Source organism: Microtus pennsylvanicus, chromosome 6 (assembly GCF_037038515.1).
Source record: "Microtus pennsylvanicus isolate mMicPen1 chromosome 6, mMicPen1.hap1, whole genome shotgun sequence".
NCBI lineage: Eukaryota > Metazoa > Chordata > Mammalia > Rodentia > Cricetidae > Microtus > Microtus pennsylvanicus.
In genome coordinates, this window is record NC_134584.1 from 73,839,039 (window position 1) to 73,863,200 (window position 24,162).

The window sequence follows — 24,162 nt, forward strand, 5'->3', positions numbered from 1 at the left end:
AAACATATTCATAGCACATAGAGGGGAATCCCACATCATCTATGTTACTAAGCACCATGTCAACATCATGTCAATGCAATGATGTCATCTGGATGGATAAGTACTTTTCTGCCACCATAGTCAGCCTTGTCTCTGGTGAACCATAACATTTCAGATCGGTTAGGCTTGTAGTCTATCATTTAGGGCTGTGTTTCTAGGGTATCATGACATTTTCAGGGAGTATATTCTCTAGCCTTGAATTCCACAGAGTTAAAACCTAATCAATACTTACTTTAGAAAAATGTAGCTTATTTAAAAAAAAAAAAAACTCTTGGTGGGGCTGGCCACCCAACTCTCAAATAAATACAAAGAGACTTATTCTTACTTATTAATGCCAGGACTTAGCTTGTTTTGCTTCTATCCAGCTTTTCTAACGTAAATTTATCTTGTCGACCTTTCATCTCTGGACCTTTTACCTGCCTTTATTCTATATATCTTGCTTTCCTTCTTTTTCTGTGGTTGTCTGTGTAGCTGTTGTCCTCCTTTCCTCCTCTTCTCACACCTCCTCTTCATGTTTTTCTATTTATTCTCTACGCCTGACAGCCCTGCCTATTTCTCTCTCTTGCCTAGTAATTGGTCATTCAGTTCCTTATTAGACGGACTGGTATGTTAGGCAACATAGCACAGCTTTACAGAGTTAAACAAAACGCAACATAAAAGAAGGCCACACAATTTTGCATGATTAGACAAATATTCTACAGCCTAAATGAATGTACCACATCGTAAACTAATATTCCACAACAGAAAAAGCAAAAGCTCAAAAGCCATCATGTTAATTGATTGTTTCCTGAAAAAGGATGCATAATTTTGTTATTTTTTTCAAAACAAGTCTGAGATTTGTAGCTTAGTCTCCACTGTACAGCTGAGGAAATTGAAGTTAAAAGCATAAGATGCTGGTCCAAAGGCATGTAGCTACAAAAAAGCAGAACTGGGACTTAAACCAAGCTTTCACTTACGTAGTTGGTTCCTTCTCTCCCCTGCCCCACTTGTATGTCCCTTAAAAAGTCTCAGGGATTCTCTTCCACAGGTCTCTTCCATGGGTCTCCTTAAGTGCCTGACTCTGCCTTACATTCTTTCTCCAACTTGTACTACTACGTGATAAATTTTCCACCAATACCATGTCCTAGGACCTATGTTTCATTAATTAGAAATTGCAGTATTATTAACGGACTGGTGGGAAAGTCAAGTGGAGCACTGACTGCCTTGATGGTGGCAATAATTATGCCAGGGAACTGAGTACTGGGGCAGTTCTGATAGTGGAGGGGACACGCTGCCTGTTCCCTTTCCTGGGAAGACAGGATATCATAGCCTTCGTGCATGACAGGCCATAACTCATAAGACCTTCAAGTAAGTAATTCTAGAAATGTCCATCATAAAAGTCCTTCATGGTACCACAACACTCAATGAATTCAATTTGCTGATAGTGTTTTCTTCCTTGTCTCTCTCTGCTAGTCACTATTCAATCTATCTGGAGGTCTTGGCATGCTTACTTCACAACTCACTAGAGCCAGAACATTTAGGATTCAGTGGTAACATTTCAAGGAAAGCAGGAAGGCAAGCAATAGGGGACAGAGAGAAATCCTCAGAGAGGAAAGTCAAACACAGAGGTGCCAGGCCTTTTATCCAGTTCTCCTAGAGGAAAAAAAATAGTGTATTTATATTAAGTTGCACCATGGAGACCAAAGGCTGCATTACATAAATGGAGATGATTCACTCTAACCCAGGGTCTAGAGTTGGAATATCTAATGATACCCAGGTCCTGGAGTCCCAGGCAAAGCTGGACACTGAGTTACCATGTATAGAGGGTGAAGTAAACTGGGAATAGATGGGGACCAGGAAAGTGAGAGGTAAAGGAATGATGGAAGTTGAGGGACGTGAAAAGGGAGGCTAGGAAATGTGGGACAGTATCCCCAGATATTCAATGAAAGCCTGGAACAGGTGACAGCAGTTAGAAAAGTAGCCAAGGGTAAATAAAGAGGAACTGCCAGGCAGTGAGAATGGATTCTGATAATGATCACAAGCATTCTCTTAATTATAACTGCTGGGTATTCAGGATACCACCTTGTTAAAGGGTAATTGAATTATCTCCACACTATTAAACTGACAGAGGTAGTATTGTGGACCACTGATTTTTGGAGTCATCGTCAGAGAGAGAGGGATGACACATAGAAGAGCTGCAGATGTGGAAATGGGGGCATGCTAGGGGAGAAAATTGGCCATCCCATGCACCTGTTCCTGGGTAATTCAGTCTCCTGTTTGGCACAGCTTACAGAAAGAGGTGGTCTTTGTGGGGACTTCAAATGTAGCTGACGATTTAATATTTTGGGTTGGGATGAGCATGTAGACTAGAAACAGGGAACATCATGGAATGGACTGGTGGCCTCATCCTTGCATTTCTCTTAACTGTCTAAGGGACTTTTTTCAAAAAATGCTCCATGTCAAGTACACAAAGAAGTCAGAATTAGGAGCATCCTGGGAATATTCTGATGTCTCTCTTAAGAAATTAGTGAACTACTTTTCTGATACTGGTCAAATTTCACTACATAAATTTCACTGATAATACAACAAATATTCACAGAGCTCATTGCTATGGGTGATGCAGAGAAAAATGAGCTGAGGTCGCTCACCTTGAGGAGTTTCCACTTAATAATTACATAAGAATCCTTTTCTACAGCCAATGTCAGTTTGATCTAAATGCAGATGGAGGATTTATTCAACCAATAATTATATATGGAAAGAGAATAAGGCTTCTAGAAGACAATTATTGAAGGATGATGGCTTTCCTCTCTTCTCAGTTTCTATATCTCTTGGTTATTGGTAGAGCGGACTGAACTACCCTTAGTTAGGTTTTCTATTGCTTGATAAAACACCCTGATCCTTTTAGACTGAGTCAAATATCCATCCCTTCTTAGCTCTTTCCTCCAAGTTCTTCATCTCATTCTGACAGTAGCTAAGTTGCCAGGACCGAAGTCATTACTCTTTGTTATGCTGCTTCAAACATTCTCCTCCCCCACACTCCCTCTCACTTCACATTCATCCACCATGACTTCTTATCACACCTTACTACTGAAGTTCTGCCACCTAAAGGAACCTACTGTCTCTGTTCTTGTTTCAGTATAAAATTAATATATATAAATGCTTTGTATAAGTTTTCAGGAAATAAAAGCATAAGAACTAGAGAAAATTGTGAAATCTGTTAATTAGATATTAGAAGCATTAATTTCACAGGTAGTCAATAGCACTGTGGTTAGATGTTCTGTTGTTTACCCATTAAGACATTGCACTGGGTTTTAACTCAGATCACCACTCAGATTCAAATCCATTATCAGCAAGGGCTCTTGGACCCATACTTCCACTTTACAGAGCATGCCCTCTCTTCTGGAATCCTAACACCTTCAACTTTCCTTCCTGTCTTATTTTTCCTACAAGCATATGCCATCATCTAGTGTATATTCTACACATGCACAAACGTGTGCCTGTGTATGAACAAACTCACACCCCCTACACACACTTACACTTCTGTGTTTCCTCAGAGGAGACTGAAAGTTCCACAAGGCCTGGACTTTCTGCCTGCTGTGTCCACAGATAAAGAACCACTAGAAAAATGAATACTCTTTGTCATAAAAATAACAAACATTTTCTTTTAGTTGAAAAATGCTTCAGGTATCAATAATTCAAAACTCTGTAATATATTTTGCACCAAGCATTTCAGATAAGGGATACTCAATCCATACTAGAAACAGGACCATGATTGGGAATGATGTCTTCCATACCAGTTACACTGCATTTCTGTCAACAAAGAGAAGGTAGGCAGGGTGAGAAAATGAAACTGGTTTGTCACTGTGGCCATATTATTGATCTTGGGATGTCTATTTTTGTACTCTGAGCCTCAGATCAGTTTTCTCATCTGTAAAACTAGACATATCTATATCTATATATTTGAAAAGTTTTCCCATCTATTTGCTCTATGGCATCAGAATACAGATAGAGTTTCTAGGGATCTTATGCAACAGAAGAAAAAAAGCTGGCCACTTATCCCCTACCCTTTCCCACTTCCCCAGTCACTACTTTTGGTACCTTATAAGGTATTTTCCATTGGATTATGTTGATTTTATTTACTGGCTAATCAGCCTGAGAATCAGAAGCACAACATCAAAATTAAACACACATTACTCCTAAAATTTAGACACAAGGGACAGAGCCAGCCTGATTAAACAGAGGAAACAGGGAAAGATGGCCAGAGAAACACTAGAAATTGAGTCAAATCCAATCAATAAAACTTTCAAAATAGGGTAAGAAAGAATATCAAACATAGGGGTTTATTTCTACCCATGCTATCTACTTTTTGTTGTTGTTGTTTCTCAAGACAGGTTTCTCTGTGGCTTTGCAGCCTGTCCTGAAACTAGCTCTTGTAGACCAGGCTGGCCTCAAACTCACAGAAATCCACCTGCCTCTGCTTCCCTAGTGCTGGGATTAAAGGTGTGCACCACCACCACCCAGCTAAGATACCCACATTTTATTTAACTACCCCTCAGCCATGACTGATCACATGCCATGGATGCAGAGAGGACTGCACACCTGGGGCAATTATGCATCCTTATTTTCTCTTGGCATTTCAACTTTATAGTTCTGATGCGCACAGTGAACCAAAGAGAAATCAGTATTTCCAGATCCTCATCCCCAAATTTGCTGGAGTCAATATGCAAAATCTTCAGCAGGAAGGAACTGAAACTTCTAGGGTTTCTTCAGAAGGATACCTACAGTATCCTATCTAATGTGTTTCCTCGGTTTTATAACCACCTCTGATTGTAATTCCATGACTTTTATCAAAAGGCTACATCTGAATTACAGACACAAATATTGCCTTTTCACATTCTCTCTGGTTGAATGGTTGTGGCCTGAGTATATTATTCTCACATTATAGATTACTACAGCTTGCAGGAACAAATACTGTCATTTCTCTCTCTCTCTTTTATAAAGGAGGAGTGCTTGAGGGCAACTGCGAACTTGTGCTTATCAAATTCTTCATTTACTCACCTGCTCATCCATCCAAGTACAATTGCAGAGGCTGTCCTGCCAACAAGACACTTATTGAAGCAAAGGGGGTAAAAGCAATTTCATTGAAAAGGAAGAGGAAGCTGCCTCCATCCTTAGCACAGGTCTGGAGCAGTCCTTGGCCCCCACTGCCACTTGTAGACTTCCAATTCCTCTCACTCAACCCCCTGTCCGCTTGTTGGGTTTCTGTGCTATAGCATGGGCTTCTCCTCATCAGCACACATACACCCGACTTTTTTTTATGGTCTATGAGTTACTCAGCTCAGGAATGTGGAGAGCACTTTGGTTTTCATTGCCTTTTCCTCCAGCCACCAATCTTGGTTATCACAAAGAGTGCCTATGTGTAGGAAGCATGGAAAACTCAAGCAAAGTTGCAAAGAACGGGGGTGTTGGCTACTACTGACAGCTTATTTCATCTGAAAGGACAGAACTTGCTGCAATCTGGAAAGTAAGTATAATTCTTGGTCTGGTATCCCAGGAAGCAGACCTGATAGACTACAGAACCCAGGTTCTGCTACACTGGTTTTAGGGAGATCTGAGGCAATTGATTGAAAGTGAAAACTTTGACTTTCAGGGTCTCAGTCTGTAAGTTAGAGATTATATCTAGCCCAGAGATTTGGCATGAGGGGCAAAGCTTGTAGTAATAGGAGCAGCGGGGCTGAGTCCCCAACACCCCAGCCGCCTGCTTGGCTAGCTTATGCCCCGAAATAATTACACGGATACTGTATTCTTTTAATCACTGCTTGGCCCTTTAGCTCTAGCCCTTACTGGCTAATTCTGATATCCCGATCAACCCATCTCTAATAATCTGTGAGCACCGTTCTTACCGGGAAGATTCTAGCCTAAGTCCATCCTGGGTCGGAGCTGGGGCATGGCGTCTCTCTGAGGCATCTGCTCCGGAGAGGAGAGCTGTGGAGTCTGAGCTCGTTTCCTCTTCCTCCCAGCATTCTGTTCTGTTTACTCCTCCCACCTATCTTCTAACCAATGAGGACCAAGCAGTTTCTTTTTATTTAACCAATGACCTTCCTCCATCAAAAGCTGAAGTTACCTCTCACTTAGCATTTACTACAAGTCAGGTAGTATGTGAAGTCCTTGAATGTGACACTGAATCATAGTTAACTCAAGTGTGAGACTCAGAAGAGAGCACTGGTAAAGGATTCTGGAACCTCTGTTTGCTATTTACATGGGCTTCTTGACCAATTAGGCTTCGTTGGGGGCACAAAGGGATCATTGAGATTTTAGATAAAGCTAGCCTACATGTTTGAGTCATGATATGGGCATTTAACCGTAAACAAATCAAAATTGGAATAAAATAGATTTTATTCCTTTAGTCATTTTAGCAACTTTTCAAGTGATCAATGGCCACATAAGGCTAAAAGTTCCCATATCCAAGCAGATAAAAAATAAGTGCTAGATCACAGAAAGTTCAAGTAGACAGGGCACGAAGGAAGAAATGAGAATAATCAACAGGAAGGAAGGAGTATTAATTCCATGGAGGTTCAAGAAACTGAAACATGCTGCTAAAACACACACACACACACACACACACACACACACACACACACACACACACCTCAGAGCTAAGGGAGTGAGGCTGTTCTCATTCTGGGGCTATACTGAGCAGACACCTATCAGGCTCAATGGATGGCTTAATGGGATGGTTGTGACACGTACAGTCATTAATTGTCTATAACAGCTTAAAGTGTTGACTGCTTATAGCGTTTACTAATTGAATAAAAACACATTTACAAAACATCATGAAGTATCTGTTCCTATAAGCCAAATTGTTCTCTGTTGTTTGTCTTTTAATGGTAACTCTGAACATAGCGTTTAAGTAACTTTATACAAACTCAACTGAGTTCTTTACATCAGAACCTGGGAAGTTTCTATTCAATATTCTGAGGTGCTTGGTAACATCTGTGCAGGTAGAACTTACCTGTTAAAGTTTTTGCCTGCTCTTAACTCCACTGGACTGTATTATATATCTTCATAAGATGCCCATATCCTTATATGGTGCAGATATCGTCATGATATTGGACTAAAAAGTCTTCACAGCATGTGGTGTCTATCAACATTCTTGGATTGGGACAGAACCTTGTGGCCCTAACTGATCTCCCTGCAGATACTACTCTCATTCATTCAATAAATTTTGGGGGTTATTTTGAGACAGAGTTTCTTGGTAGCTTTGGAGCCTGTTCTGGAAATTGGTCTGTAGAACAGACTGGTTTTGAACTCACAGAGATCTGCCTGCCTCTGCCTCCTGAGTGTTAGGATTAAAGTTGTGCACCACAACCATCCGGCACTCATTCACTAAATTTTTATGGCACACTTATAGGTGTCAAACGTCACACTAGGTGATGGTAGTAAAGTAGAAAGAACAAAAGAAAGTAAGGTCCAATCTCTATCGTCATGGGTTACACTGTCATAAGGAAAGACAGAAAACAAAAGTGTTTTTGATATACAGAGTATCAAATGATGAATGTGGATACAGAAATCAAAAACTGGAATGTAATCAGGGAACAGCATGACTTTCTTTCTATCTAAATATTATTATATTGGTTATCTTTTAAAAAAAGATATTTTTTACTATTTGCACATATCTTCATAAGATGCCCATATCCTTATATGGTGCATTTTTGTGTACCACATGTGTGCAGAAGCCCCATAGGTCAGAAGAGGTTATCAGATGTCCTGGAACCAGAGTTATAGGTGCTGGGAACCGAACCTGGGTCCTTTTTAAGAACAGTACTCACTCTTGACTGCTGAGCCAACATTCCAATTCCTGTATTATTTATCTTTGAAAATATTCAGTTAAATGTGTTTTATTGAACATTTATATGGACAGTATACCAAGAGCTAGCGGGCAATAATCAGAGTAGAAACACATCCAGCCAACTTATATTCTAGTACCAGAGAAACAACAGCCAACAAGGTGCTAGACCCCTCCAAGGAAAGTATGGGTGACTCCAGTGCAGGGAAGGACTGCTCCTCCTGAATAAAAAGCAGGTGTCACAGTCAGTGCTATCGAGTGAGTTTATGTGAATATCTTTGGACTGGCCAGCTCATTGTCCTCACCCTGCACATCCTGCACACCCTGCCACTCAGTATCCTTTCTTGTTTTCCTCTTCTGTGGCCTAAGTATCATAGTTTCTCCTTTCCATAACTTAAGCTGATCCTTTCAGGCAAATTTAGTTGCTCCCTCAACTAGAGTCCTCTCTGTGCATTGCAAATATCTCGGCTATTTCTGTATCATGACATAAAGCCTTGCACTTATGTATCTGGCTGTGGTAGTCTGAAATTCTTCTATGATTTCATAGGCTTGGCACTATTAGGAGGTGTTCTTTGTTGGGGTAGATATGGCCTTGTTGGAGGAAGTGTGTCACTGTGGGGGCAGGCTTTGAAATTTCCTATGCTTGGGATACAGCCAAATATCTCAGTCTAATTCCTGTTGCCTGAAAGATATAGGACTCTCAGCTACTACTCCAATAGCATGTCTGCCTGCAGCTCCCCATCATGATGATAACAGACTGAACCTCGGAAACTGAAAGCAACTACCACAATTAACCGTTTGTTTTCTTTATAAGAGGTGTTATGGTCAGGGTGTCTCTTTACAGCAAAAAAAACCCTAACTAAGATGCCAGGTATGATAGTCCTATGATAGTTCTAATTGGTCAGTAGTGCTTCTTTTCCATAGAGATGATTAATCTTCATTGTTAACTTGGAAGCACATGGAAATGTAACTTTGTAATTTCTGTAACATTGTCTCCAAAAAGGGTTAAGTGGACAGGGTAGACATAACCTGAGCATCGTAACTCCAACCCATGGATTCTGGTACTGGCCTAAATATAAGGCAGAAAGCAAGCTAAACAATAGCATTCACCTCTCTCTGTTGTGGTAGTAGACACATAGGATCAACTGACTCACATTCCTGCTGCCACACCCTTCCTGCAACCATAGACTATACACTCCCAATTGTGAGTCCAAAGAAACCCTTCCAGCATTAATTTGCTTCCTGTCGGGTATTTAGTCACAGCAATTATAAAAATAATACTATATTCATCTCTATTTATTTATTCTAGAAGATGCAGGAGCTACCACTCACAAATCTCCCCCCAGCTTCCCCAAAATAGAGTATCAACAAATGACCCTGTCATTCTGTACTAACTTTACAAAGAGTTGCCATTTCTTTATAAGCCAAATGTGCCATTTAGATCTCATCATGCTTTGTAACTGTTCAGAACAACACCAAGAATGTGGATATTGCTGTCAGTAGGCATGATGACTATTACTGTCAAAATCAATTTTATGTGTTCTTAATTATATGATTTTTTGCAGATTTCCTAGTGCACTTCTGAAATGCTTCTGCTTTTCACCTGACCACAGCATGATGACCCACTCCCTTAGCTAAGAATCAAGAGACTGGGTACTGAAGTATGTGGGTTCCTGCACAATGTATCTGCTTACCCAAAGGGCAGATCTTGTTTGAAGACATTGCTGAATTAGAGATGGTTACTTGTCCTTCCTATCATCTCCTTCACTCTCTGAGAATATGATGAAGACACTCTTTGACTTGATAGCCCAAAGGCCTGCCATCTCAGAGGCAATTCCCAGATGATCTCTCTGCCTCCAGATATGCTTCCTTGAACAGCAGAACTCAGGCTCTTTTGTTGTCTATAGCCAGATGTGTTTAATTCTTATCTCCATTTCTCTCTTCTCTTTTATGTTACCTACATATTTCCCAAGAGACTTAAAAAAGACAGAGTATCATCCAGGCAAAACTTAGTGTACACTAGAAGTCCCACCTGAGCCCCTTAAATCCTCTGTGGTATATTATTTTAAATATATAAAGATGTATTACATTTGTTTATGATTAGAAATATTACTTTAACTTGTAAAGGCATATTAGTTTTCTTTGTGATACATTTGTTTAATTTTGTAAAGATGTGTTGCATTTGTTTTCTCTTGTCTGCCAAAAGCATCTGATTGGTCTAATAAAAGCTGAATGGCCAATAGCTAGGCAGAGAAAGAACAGGTGCAGCTGGAAACCAGAGAAAATAAATAGGAGAATTCATGAAGGGGAGAGGAGAAGAGAAAGAGATAACAAGAGAAAAAGAAAGGGAAACACCCAGGGCCAGGCAACCAGGCAGTGCCCAGTCAGCTACATAGAGAAGGACATACAGGAAAAAAAAAGGTAAAAATCCCTGAGGCAAAAAGGTAGATGAGGAGAAACAGGTTAATTTAAGTTAAATACAAAAAGCTAGCCAGAAATAAGCACAAGCTAAGTCTGAGCATTCAAAACTAATAAGTCTCTGTGTCATGATTTGGGAGCTGGTTGGTGATTCAAAAGAAAAAGCCTGGTACAGTCCTCCTTGAACAGAGTGTAATTTGAACGTCAGAAACTCTGAAAAGCAGAGACCCATCTGCAAAGCAGCACACAGAGCATGTTTCTTATGATGACATGCTGTAAACACATTCGTTATTACTACTGTTGCTCTGCCTTACTTAGTGCTTTGTCTACCAAAGGGAACTTATGGGGGTTGAGGAGCTTTGCCTATACAATAAGCCACTTTATTTGAAATTGGATATGTGGGTTGAGGAGCTTTGCCTATACAATAAGCCACTTTATTTGAAATTGGAACTCTATCAAACTTTACAGTCTCTTTAGTGCCTGGCAGCGGGTAAGTGCTGGAGGTTTTTGAATAGCATGAATTCATCCATCTTGTTGGCCGAGTGTAGGCAGAGGCCACTTGTTTATTCCTGGCTGCCCAGACCATGAAATAATCACTCAGAAAACTATATTATTTGCAGGACTGTTTAGCCAAGAGCTTAAGTGTATTTTGGCTTACTCATATCTTAAATTAACCCATTTCTATTATTTTATATTTTACCACAAGTCTTGTGGCCCACCAACAAAATTCCAGCTGGCAACCCACATCTTTCTCCTCTGGCAGCTCTATGGCTTCTTCTGACTCCACTTTCTCTCTCTCTCTCTCTCTCTCTCTCTCTCTCTCTCTCTCTCTCTCTCCATATATATATATCTTCCAGCCTGGCTAAATTGTGTTAAGTCATTGACTGAAAGTAGCTTCTTTATTAGCCAATAAAAGCAATGCATATACAGAAGGACTTCCCACACCATTTCCCCTTTTCTGTTTAATTATTTTGGGTCTGGGTAGCCGGAAACAAACTAACAGCTTTTGTCAACAAATTTGCGTGCCAATGTGAGGCTGACCATGTCCATGTAAAACCTGAGAAAGCATGGAACAAAATTCTAGACACATAAAAAAACAAAGTTTACCATCTTTTTTTTTTTCAGCTGGTGGCATGCCACAGCTTCCTTAAAAGAGGTCTTCCTGATGCATCAGTAGCAGAAAAAAAAAATATCATGAGGTTTCAGAAAAGCAGTTTCCTGGACTGTGCTGCCAATACAAACTCCTGTGCTTTCAGAACTTAAGCACTTGAATGGGGTTTGAGGGCAGCGTGCTTCAAGTTACTTGGTGGTAGCAAGGGCCAACTAGTTACCAGAGTTGAGGTGGTGAGCATGGCTCCCACCTGACAGTCACAGAGGCAGTGAATGGACCTCTGCCATGTTGGACTGAGCAGAGCCAAAAGGCAAAGTAGCCTTAGTCCTAGTCATGCTGCTTTGCATTTTAAGAAGTGGTCCTGATCAAAAAATAATTACATATACACAATAAAGACAGATTCAGATTTAAAAAAAAAAGACCTCTAAATGGGTCATAGTGTTGGATAAATGTATGTAGGCTTGGGAGAGAGAAAAAAAAGAGTACAGAGAGTTATAAAAAGAAGAAAATCATCTAAAAATATAAAACAAAGTCTTTAAAGAGACAGAGTATAGTCAGAGATTAAAAGAAGTAAAAAATAAAATAAGCCACGTAAAGATGGAGTATACGCAGAAAGTCTGGATTATGTATACTATTGTGTTTTCTTTAATTTTTTTTTTTTTATTGCAGAGAGACATTTGATTCTGGGAACTGCTAAGTTAAACTAACATATGTTTTAAATTTGAGTCTAAAGATATGTTACTTTGGAAAAGAGGTTCTTCATTTGTTTCCCCAGAGGATGAGAATTTGTGGATTTCTTCCAGACTAATGTGATTTAATGAACCAAGACTGCCCCGAAGGGTCACTGTGAACACCCCCAAAATTACTTTGCCCAACAAAAAGCAGGACACAGTTTGGAAAGAACGATGCCTAAGTTCCCAAATATTGTTTATAAATGTTTGTTTACACTTAAAGGGGGATATGGATCTTGTTTATTGATACAAATTTAAGGTCAATTTTATATATATATTCTGCTCTTGATTAAGGCATTGTGTTTGTGCACCTTATTAAAGATGTAATGTAAAGAAATATAGGTTAATAGATAATCATCTATAGTAGTCAAGCCTGTAGACATGTTAATAAGGTTTTCTAGATATACAGAGATATATTAGATATATTTCAGTTAGATAGGTATTCTTCAAATTTTTCAGAGACCTTGAGAATAAGGCATTTCAAATGTTTTAAGAACTCAGGATTTTTCATGATAATGAGACATATCTGCTCCTGGCAACACCAATCTACTTCAAGAGGATGATGGACATTGAAGAGGCTCCTCATGATGTATGTTAGCCATTTGGGCAAGAAACTGTTCTTGCCTGAGCTGCTTGACTGGATTTGCAGAACCCAAAGAAAAATGACTGCTGAAGTTGCCTAACGAAGGTGACAGTCCTTTGGGGTTCCTGCTTTGTGGAAGATTCTACAAGACATTCTGTAGGCCACAGAAAAGAGTGACTGACAAACTGCCAATATAGACAGAACTGTCTTTGAATTTCTTGCTTCTTGGTAAAATTCCTGCTTTGAAAATTCCTGCTAGATACAATGGGTGTATAGGCCGAAGATAGATGCTCCAATACTACAGAAGAATTTTGGGTGACTATCCAGGCAGCAAGATGTTTCTGTCACTTCTAGAGTTTTGGAAGTTGCTTAAATGCACTTCCCGTTAACTTAGGCAATATTATATCCTTCTGGAGTCTTGGTGGAATTGAAGACTAGATAGGTATAATTACAGTTATCCTGAGCTATAATAAAAATAGAGTAGATATAAATACTATAACTTTAATTCTTTCTTGATACCTGTTTTGGTATATGTAATTTTACTATGTTAAAATTTAAGCATTCCTTTTTATTTAAAAAGAAAAGGGGAGATAATGTGGGAGGTTCTTCTGTATAGGTGTTGCTTTTATTGGTTAATGAATGAAAAAACTGCTTTGGCCTGTGATAAGGCAGAGTATAGTTATGTGGGAAAACTAAACTGAATGCTGGGAGAAAACAGGCGGAGTAGGAGAGAAGCCATGTAGCTGTTGCAGTGATGGATGCCTGTGCTAGAATCCACCAAAACTTTGCCAGTAGGTCACAACCTCATGGCAATACATAGATTAATAGAAATGGGTTAATTTAAGATATAAGATTAAGCCATAAATACTCTTAAGCTACTGGCCAAATGGTATTGCAAATATTATAGCTTCTGTGTGATTATTTTGGGCCAAGGCAGCCAGGAACAAACACATAGCCTCCCCCAACAGCTGGGGGATACACAGATGAAACTAAGCCAAACTGTCAAACTATGATAGAAAAGAGCAGGGATTCCACACATAGCTAAATTACTGTTAAAGGCAAACAAGGTTAAGGTGAGAAAAGAGCCTCTCTGAGCCAGTGATTAGGCAATGTTTCTGCAAACATGGAGGCTGACTCACAGATGGGGCTCTATAAATAAGTGTTCAGAGTTGTTTCATGGTATAGTTCAACCCCAGAAAAGATACAAAATTGTCCCTGACTGCATTCTGCAAAGAGTTCAAAAATAGCTGAATGGAGGTAAAGAGAAAGAATGTGTGGATATACAGGTAATAGTAAGACTGACGAGGCCTGGCCAGTCATCAGAAGATGACAGATGATCCAATACTTATCTAAGGAGGGTGTCTGGGAGGTATTCGGATGCTCCAAGCTCCCAGATAAGCCCCAACAGCCAGAGAACCAGGGTCAGGAGCTAGGATTATAGGGTATAGGACACTTTTCCTCCCTAGTTCTCTCAGGTCAAGTGATTTCAGGAAGAAGGAATATCACACTAGGTCAAAAATATTTGTTGGGCTATGACTTTTCCTTTTTCATATGCTACTTGCATTAGCTGTTCCCCAATCTCTCTGAAGTAGAAACAGCTTCAAAGCAAGAACTGCACTTAGGAGACTGGAAACAAGAGGGTTAGGCTGTTCTTTCTGAAGGCACAAGCTGCACATTCAGAACAATGTAAATTCTTTCACTAACAGTATGTCTAAGAAACCACAAGAAGAAATAAACAGCTGAGCATGGTGGTATATTTGTGTAATCCCAGGATTTGGGAGGTTAAAGTGGTAGTGTTCCCATGCTGCTGAGACCAGTCTGTTACATAGCCAGTTCTTGCCATTTTGTAGGTTACATTCAGAAGTCTCAAAAACTCCAAATTACCAAATCAGACTGTAAGTTCTTGGAAACATCAATTTTGACTGTAATCATTTTTATATATTTTGCATCGTAATGTAAGTATTGTGTTTTAAGGAAAAACGATGTTTTATATTACCTAAGGATACTATGTTCAGGGGTTTTACAAAGCGACTGACATAATGAGATTTGATGGGGGAGAGGAGGCCAGTGTCATAAATGCCATCATTGCCTACTATGTTGCAGTCTCTAGCCATTTTCAGGACAAGGAGGAAATGATGAGAGTACCCCCATAAAGGCAGAAATTTTCTTAATGGCTGGGTAAAGAGAGGAGAGGATTAACCTTTTAAACATAACTTAAGTGTATTTTCTTCAACCAAGAAGGAATCTATTGGTGCCGCTTTCCAGCAAAAACACATTCATGCCTAAAGAACACTTTGAACTGGATAATTTTTGTAAGCTCATGAATGTCCTCTGTGGAGGTGACAAGATAATTTGGCCCAGAGTTGATTCATATGGATCATCCCACTGGCCATTCTCAAGTACCTCAGGGGTAGTATTATCATTCCCTTTTCAAAGAAAGAAATGGAAGAGAGAAAATCTGAATCACTTGTTGTAGATGACACAGCTGAGTCTTCTTGAGGCTAAAGTTCCTATCCATAAAATTGGACCTAATAACCTCCAAGATCTTCACAATGATCCCAGGCAACCCTTGCTCCACATTTGAGTACTACAAAGCTAATAAATAACCACTGTATCTCCCCAAACAACCAAGAACCTTTCACACCTATTTCCCCTTTGTCTTTCTGTCTTCTGATTCAATGGCAACTTGAAGATATGTGCCAGTGGCCACCTGAAATGTTTCTTTGCTTCTGCCTTCAAAGTCACCTGAAGCAATCTACAGCCTTAATACCCAGACCAGTTTGGTAGGAATGTTTTTTACTTATAAATATGAGAAGTTCTGAATATATGTTATGTAACCATGTGCTATAAGAGCTATCAGGCATACAATATTTAATTTTATATAATAAATGTAAACATTTATAAACTGTATTACACCATGTATTACACTATACATATTCAGGCAGTACACAATTCTGCTTGGTCATTTCTCTCTCCTACACAGAGAATTCTGGAAGTAGAAATGGGATGTAATCACACTGGACACTGCCTTGGTCCCATCCACACTCACACTAGACACAGCTTTGGTCCCATTCACACTGGATACTGCCTTGCCTGGTTTGCCATTTTACCAATAAGAAATGGTAACTAAGTGATATGTACTATAAAACATATCTTTGGAATATCTTTAGAAAGCAGGGGAATGAGCAAAGCACTTATTTATTTCATCTCAGTCTTCCCAAACCCCTTATCTTCCCTGTCCAATTACATGTGGAATCACTCTTTAGGGGCCATGATGATGTCAAGGAGAGCAAGGGAGAAGCATCATTAAAGTACATATTCTCTCATGGGAAAAGATTTGGTTTAAGAATCCTACTGTGTTTGTTAAAGAAAAGCCAGATCTCAGAGTTTCCTGGTTTATAAGGTGGGCAAGAGTACACTGTGTGTCCATTTGCCTGATTCAAACGGCAGACTCCACCTTGCTATCTACTTAACTTCTCTGAGTCTGTATTTTCATTCAAAAAAACTGAGACAGATAGAATTGACCAGATGACTTAGTGCAGAAAAGCACTGACTATACAAATGTGAAGACTTGAGTTTGAATCCCAAAAGCCCATGTAAAATCTGAGTATTGTAATGTACATCTCTAATCCTAGTGCTCCCACAGTGAGGTGGGAGGCAGAGTCAGAAGAATCCCAAGAATTCTGATAGCCAGTTTGCTTTGTTACCTAGTGGTAAACAGTGAGACCCTGTTTCAGACAAGATGGGGAGTGAAGATAGATACCTGAGGTTATCCTCTTACCTCTGTGGAAGATGTACCTGCCCTCACATATGGAAACACACACACACACACACACACACACACACACACACACACACACACGGAAATGAGGATGGTCAAAATGCCTTTGTTTGCATGACTGTTAGTAGATTATGAAAGCAATATATATGATACCATTTACCTAATGAATGGAGCTGCCAGTTCATGTTGTTATGACTTTAGCCCTGGCTGACATGCAAGTCAAGTGTGGCTTAATAAAACTTCACAGCTAAAAGTCAGAAGAATTATTTGGTGGTTTGAATAGGAATAGCCCTCTTATATTGGAATGCACTGACATTAGGAAGTGGCACTCTTCAGAGGTGTGTCATTGTTTTGGTAGATGTGTCCTTGTTGGAGGAAGTATCTCACTGGGGAAAGGCTTTGGGGTTTCAATGCTCAAGCCAGGATCAATGTGGCTCTCTTGCTGTTGCTTGCTGATCTGGATATAGAACTCTTAGTTACCTCTCCAGACCTATGCCTGCCTGCATGCCACCATGCTTCCAGCCACACTGATAAAGGACTAAACCTCTGAAGGTAAGCAAGCCCCCAAATTAAGTGCTTCCTTTATAAGAGATAAAAAGATGTTATGGTCATGGTATCTCTTCACAGCAACAGAACATTGACTAAGACGAAATGACACCTCCCGAGACCAACAGGTCTGTCTGCAGCACAGGTGAAAGCACAGGAATAAAGACACACCTCATTACTGAATCAGATAAGACATTTATGACAGCTTCGGGTGGTGGGGGAACACCTCCTGGCCTAGCCCAGAATCCTTTATGGATGAACCTAGAACACAAAGGGGAAGGGAGGCTGTGACACTTCAAAGCAGTTCCAGTGTTATTGGAGAGGTTCAATATTGAAAATGATATATTTAAAGGTGGAATTCAGAAGGCAAGTGGATTAGCGCTACTCTCTGAGTGAGGGTCGAAGCTAATGAGGCTTTTCTTTTCACCATCTGTAAAAGCTTATTACTGATAATTCAAAGGCAGAGAGCAGAGAAAGGCTAATGGGAGGAGCTGTTCCTCATACAAAGAGAGCAGGGACTAGAAGACACCCAGCCCTGAGGGGTGAAGGGGTTCCTCTACCTGCTGAGAAATGGCCAAATCCTTGAGACATTCTCTTGAATGCCTACATATGATGACCACGGCTGGTGGGGGTCATAGGGTAGGAGCAGAAGGGAGGTGATGGGGGACTAATCAACACTGATAGAAAGCACCTGGGCTGAACTTTGTCATCATTGCTGGCAGCAAAATTCAGGGCACTCACACTCTCATGGTTTCTTTCCTGAAACTGGTAGAGAATGGCCCAAGCATTTTTTGTTTCAACCTACTTAATGCTTTGTCTTCCCAGAGTCTACATTCTGACTCAATCACCAGGCCTGGTAGTCCAAAGGCCTTGGCAGGCCTTGGCAGGCCTTGGCAGGCCTTGGAGTAGGACTCTTTTGTAACTCAAGAAGAAGGTCTTGTGAGAACAAAGAAATTGATTTTTGTGGTGTACAGTACAGTGGTAAATGTGGATGTCAACCATGGAGATGACACTCATGAATGTGCTATGAAGGAAGTTACTTTAGTAGGTAGCTCTCCTGAGATAATGATAAAGGAGGTGAAATTGAAAGAACACATAGAACACCTCTGTCAACTAAATTCTGTTGTCTGACTGAGGAATACAAGAAAGAATGTTCCAGTCTGAGGGAAGAGCAGAGGTCAAGGCCCTGAGGTGGAGAAAGAGTAGTTCATTCCAGGAACTTGGCGTATCAAGGTTTTACACAGTGAGCAAGAAACATTAAGCAGAACAGGAAATAAGACAAGAAAAATATTGTTTGTCCTCTGTAGACAAGCTTTAGTAGGTATCATCCACATTTTCATCTCTCACTATGTGCTTTTATACAGCACATTACAGTAGGAATTCAAGTCCAAGTACAGAGTGAGCAAAAGGCAAGCCACTACGCTCTGTGCTTTGTATGGGTTTCTAGGATCTTTTCACTTTTTCTGTCCATTTCTTTTTCTGATAGAGAGCAGCTGACAAGCTCAAGGGCAAGTTGGTGGAGAGCTAATGGACTGAAATGCTATCAAGAGCTTGCTGCAAGGCCGCCGATGGTGCAGTAACATCCAAAAGTACCACCTGGGTTGTTGCAGAAGGATGATTTAGAAATCACAGGGTTACCCAGAACCCCAACAACATGGTTACTGTATTGAAATCAGTCAAGAACAATCATTAATACATGTTGAAGTACTTCTGGAAAATGGTTTGGCAAGCCTTCAAATTCAAACAACGGTACTGCATAAATGACACACCCATTCCCCCGAGAAACAGGAACATATGTCCATTCAAAACTGTGTAATGAAAGGCTGGAGAAATAGCTCAGTACTTTACTGAAGGACTTAGAGTCAATTCCCAACACCCATATGGTGGCTTGCACTATCTGTAACTCCAGTTAAAGGGGGTCCAATACCCTCTTTTGACCTCCTCAAGCACACATGTGGTACACAGATATCCCACAAGAAAAGTGTGTAAAATAGACAGACGAATTAAAGATTGTGATGAATGTTCACATTCTATATTGGTCAGTGTGTTCTCCGTAAGAAATACCTGCCAGAGCAACATAAGGGAATATGGATCTATGTTAGTTAACATGGAGGGAAAGTATGGCAGCTGGAGTGCATCTGTCTGTGGTAGGTGGAAAGTGTAGGAACTGTTACATGGAACAAGGCAGGAGGCAGGGTCGGGGTATAACACTTACTCTCTATTCACCTATGTCTGCTAGCCAGTTCCTTCATCCAAAAGTTTCATAACCTTCAAAAAGAATGCCATCAGCCAGGCCTCAGGTGTTCAAACACATGAATCTATGAGGAATGGTTTACATTCAAACCAGGACAAGTAAAGTAATCAGAAACTGAGGATGACTTCACTGTTCAAGTGACATGTAGATAAAGAAATTAGATATAGCTATGCTATAGAATATTGTTCAGTCATAGAATGAACACCACAGTAACATATAGCACAATGAGGATGAAGTGTAGAAATACAATGCTGAGTTAAGGTGGCCAAACAGGAAACACTGTGTATCAAATAATGCTAGTCATATGATACATCTAGAATAAAAAAAATTCCATAGAGGTAGATTAGGGGTTATCCAGGGTTTAGGAGGTGAGGGTAGAGGATAAATACTAATGGGAACAGGTATTTTGAATAGAATATTAAAATATTTTAATGTTGTGTGGTCATAAGAACTCTGTAAGGCAACTAAAAACCCTTGAAATGTACATGGCAAAGCAGTGAATTTTATGGTTTAAGAAATATATCCTAAAAGTGGTATTAAAATTTACACATTCGAATTTCACAGATGAGGCTTTGGTTTCTAGCTCTTCTGATTGCAATGCCATATGAAATAGATCAGGTGTCCTCCCACTATCTCATGAGTTTGAATTTCCACATCTGTGCAGGATACTTAACACCAGCTCCTAGGCTGCTATGACTACAATGCAGTATTTCACATGAAGTATTAGCATCACATTTGCTGCAAGCTGCTGACATTTTTAAAAAGCCATACAGCCAAAGATAATACCTGAAGTAGACATAGTGATTTCTGACACAGCAAATGGCACCAAACGCACAATGAATCACACTGGCACACTGACAGGAGACCTGCAGAGCTCACACCTTTAGAGCTCCTGCACAAGACATAGCAAAGGCAGAAATCCCCGAAGGCGGCAGCCCCTGGCCAATGGTGTTAGCTACAGGAAGCAATTGCTTTTTCAGCTGCTCACACTGAAAAAAAATAAAACATAGAACAATAACTAAAAAGCCTGCATTTGGGGTTGACTCAGTGCATGAACTGACTGCCATGTAAACATGAGGATACATCTAGATCCTCATCACTCACCTAAATGTTGTGTGGGCATGACAGCCTCCTGTGATCCCAGTACTCGGGAGGCAGAGACGGAGGATCCCTACAGCAAGCTGGTTAGCTAAATTAGTTGAAATGGTAAGCTCTAGATTCAAGTGAGAAATGTGGATCCAGTATTATAAATTGGAGAGCAACTGAGGAAGATGGTAGCCATTAATCTCTGGCTTCCTTATACAGGTACACACAAAGAGAAAGAAACACACATTTTTTTCTTATTGTTGTTTTAAAGAGACTGCATTTGTGAACCTCATTGGGACTGAATGATCATGCAACTTAACCAGCCTGCCCATTCCATGCCTGTCTTTTCTATCCAATCGCTGGAATAAAGGCCCTGTTGGAGCAGTGCATCCTCCCTTTGGGTCATCTGGACATGGAGCTGAGCTGAATGGAGGCTTTGGACAGCTTGGTGTGCACAGGCAGACAGACATCTGCCTTGAAGAGTTGATCTGCCATTATCACAGCAGAGATGAGAAAGCCTAAATAGGCTCCTGTGTAGCCTGCATGCCATCTCCACCCTTCAAGGCACTGCTGTAGTTTCCAAAGAAGAAAGGGTTCATTAGAGATGCTGCCAGCATCTGAATGGTAATGACGGAGAGTAGGATTTGTATAGCATGGTGAGGAGTAAAAACTGGAACAAAAAGCGGCATGACAGGAGGAAGTTGGAGGTTGAATACAGAGAATGTTCAAAGGCTAGATAGAACTCTGGCCGCACAGCAGGCTGTCCTGAGAGATGGAGGTTCTGCAGTACTACTGTGGGTCCATCACTGGCTGCTCGATGACTTGAGTGAGGTCAGCCAGGCTTTGGGAACTCCTTGTCATCTGAGACTGAGTTCTTTCAGAAATCATGTTTTGGCTAGTGTCATTTGGAATCAATTTTCTTTCTCACCCCTTATTTACTGATGCTTAATGAATGACAGAACTGACAGTAACACTGCTCCAAGTGTCCTGGGCACTACTCCATTAAGCTCAGGGTGGGTTATGTTGAATGTAATCAAAGGCTGAAAATTCCAGATTCAAAAAATCAATGCCAGAATAAAAAATGGACTATAATCATAAACTTTTGGAGTCCAAAATGGAAAATTCCTTATCACAACACCCTGTTTCACACTCAAATTGATTTTCAAATATAATTAAGATTATGTCCAAGATCCCAGAATCATAGTAGATGCTAAACTTGCCAAGCAAGGTGGCAGCATCCCAGCATTCCAGTTGCCAAAAGATCATGGGATTCAGAGACAAATTCCTCTTGACACTCATCCAGAGGCTCACCTTTGAAATGAGGTCTTCCTTGACTGAAAGAACAGAGTCTTATTTCAAACCTTCCCTACTAAGTGTGTGTTAAAAGTGTACAAGTGTGAGTGTAACCATGAGCGAGTGTGAGTGTGAGCATGAGGGTGTCTGTTGGTGTGTGTGTATTTTTCTGAATAAAAAAAGCTACATTCTTACTTGGGATACATTTTTATCTGGTGCTCTGGAACAATATTCCCACTTAAGTCTGGCAATAAAGGACAACTCTGGGAAAGGTACAGAAATTACATATACCCTGGAATCAGAGACAGTGTGGCCCAGAGATTAGGGCATTAGGGATATCTGTCTGCTGCTGTAACCTACAAAGGACCTTACTTCTCTGTCTAAATTGGAAGTAAGTTGTTAAATTTGAGGAGGAGATGGGAGCTAGATGAAGAATATATATGATTGTATATATGATTGCAAACACCTTTCATTCCTTTAGATAAAATCCTTATGATGTCCTTTCTTCGTCTGACCGCTATTTAGCAAGTTGACTATTTCGCCTTACAAACTATGAGAATTACTTGGACAGGGAAGAGTCTTAAGCAGTGAGGAGACTCAGAAGCAAGAAAGAAACTGTTTACAGACACTCACAGCTGGAATATGGGGTGGGTAGTCATGCATAGAGACGAAAGAATCATTATAGAGGCACATATCATGATCTAAATAAATGTGTCTCTCTATCCAGGTTAACAGTTGAAATGAGATGCAGCTGAGCAGATTGATGAGCTGCTCCTCAAAAAAGGATCAGGTGTAGTGACATTTCATTTGTGTTTTAATAAATAAAGCTTGGCTGAAGATCATAGAGTAAAATAGCACCACTGGTCAATCTTATAGATTAGGCAGTGGTAACACACACCTTTAATTCCAGTAGTCACACTAGTTACCACAGAAACCAGTACATGGTTTTAATTCCAGCCTTAGAGAGAATTATAAAATGGGAGAAGATGGCTCTCAAACACAGTCTCATTCTGAGATTCCTGGAGGCAGGATCGCCATTTAAGACTGAGGTTAAGGTAAGAGCCAGTGGCTGGCTGCTTTGCTTTTCAGATCTTCAGTTTAAACCCAAATTTCTCTGAGTTTTTATTAACCATGTTTAATTTGGCACCCAACTTTTGGGGCATGTATTTACAAAAAAAAAAAGCCATTTGCCTGAGACTTTTAAGCCATCAGCCCAGTCCAGAGCTGGGAATGGAATTTCAACTCCAGGAATTAGAACACAAACTTAGTCACCTGGGTTTGGAAGAAGCACTTGGAGTTTCTGTCTCATGTCAAGAGCCATGATATGGGACAGAAAGAAATATGAGTTTAGAAAACATCTTTGCTTTTCTTCATATCTATCATACTTTTCATTGAATATATCTATCATGCCTTTCATTGAATATATATATGTATGTCTATACATGTAGTTTTTCACAATGAACAATGAGTTTTTCCTGAAGTGACATTTGAAGTTTCCAGGAAGAAGATGGGGCCCCACAACAACAACTCTACCTGGTTGATATGACGTCATGATACTGATAGCCCTATTACAAGACCTGTTTTGAGTACCAGCTGCACAAGAGGATCCCAACTTGGTTAGCTGAAATGGTGCACATCTTGTACAACATTCTGGCCAGACCTCCACAAAATACTCAGAGACTATTTGCAATTTTAAAAGACATTGATCCTGAAATTTAACCATCATTTTACTTTCACAGGATCCCCCAGAAAGAACGCAGCACCCATGACAGCTGGAAGTAATTCTAAAGGACTATGTCCCCTCTCTCAGTAAAGTTTGCCCCTGGGTTTAGGGACATCATTTAGGGGTTGGGAGGTTGGGGGAGGAATTTTATAAGCTCAGGGATTATTTTGGAAAAAAAAAAGAGGGAATGATGGGATAATAGATTTACAATTGCTGAGTTACTGCTTTTAGACAAATATATTGGTATTGATTCTTGTATATTGATACAAAGTTAAATTATATTGACTATTATATGCATGCATGTTTCTATCTCTGTTTAAAACATTTTTATGTATTGACATATATTGTATTGATATATATATATATATATATATATATATAGTATATATTTACCATATTGCAGTGTACATTTCTACCTCTGATTAAGATACTTATATAATGTTTGTGTATTGATATATATTTACCATATTGCAATGTATATTTGTACAGTGTTTATATTTGGAGGTCATTATCCTCATTTGTTACACAGTTACAGTCTTAGTCTTTAAGTTAGATAGATAGAGAATTATATAGATAAATAGTCATCTAAGTTTGTCATTTATAATTAGACTAATCAGGTTCTCTAGATATATAGAGATTATACTCAGTATACATAATGTTCAACCTCTTCAAAGAGCTGTAGAAAATGGCCTTTAATCTAACTCAGAGTTTCGTGATAGTGAGACACAATTGCTCCTGGTAACACCACTCTATTCCCATGAGAATGTTGAGC

General features: G+C 39.9%; 1 protein-coding gene across 7 annotated transcripts in view; it reads right to left on the bottom strand.

Annotated features, from left to right (window-relative positions):
- Positions 1-24,162, bottom strand: part of Large1 (LARGE xylosyl- and glucuronyltransferase 1) — a 464,139-nt gene that overhangs the window by 100,939 nt on the left and 339,038 nt on the right. The gene's annotated exons all lie outside the window — the stretch shown is intronic.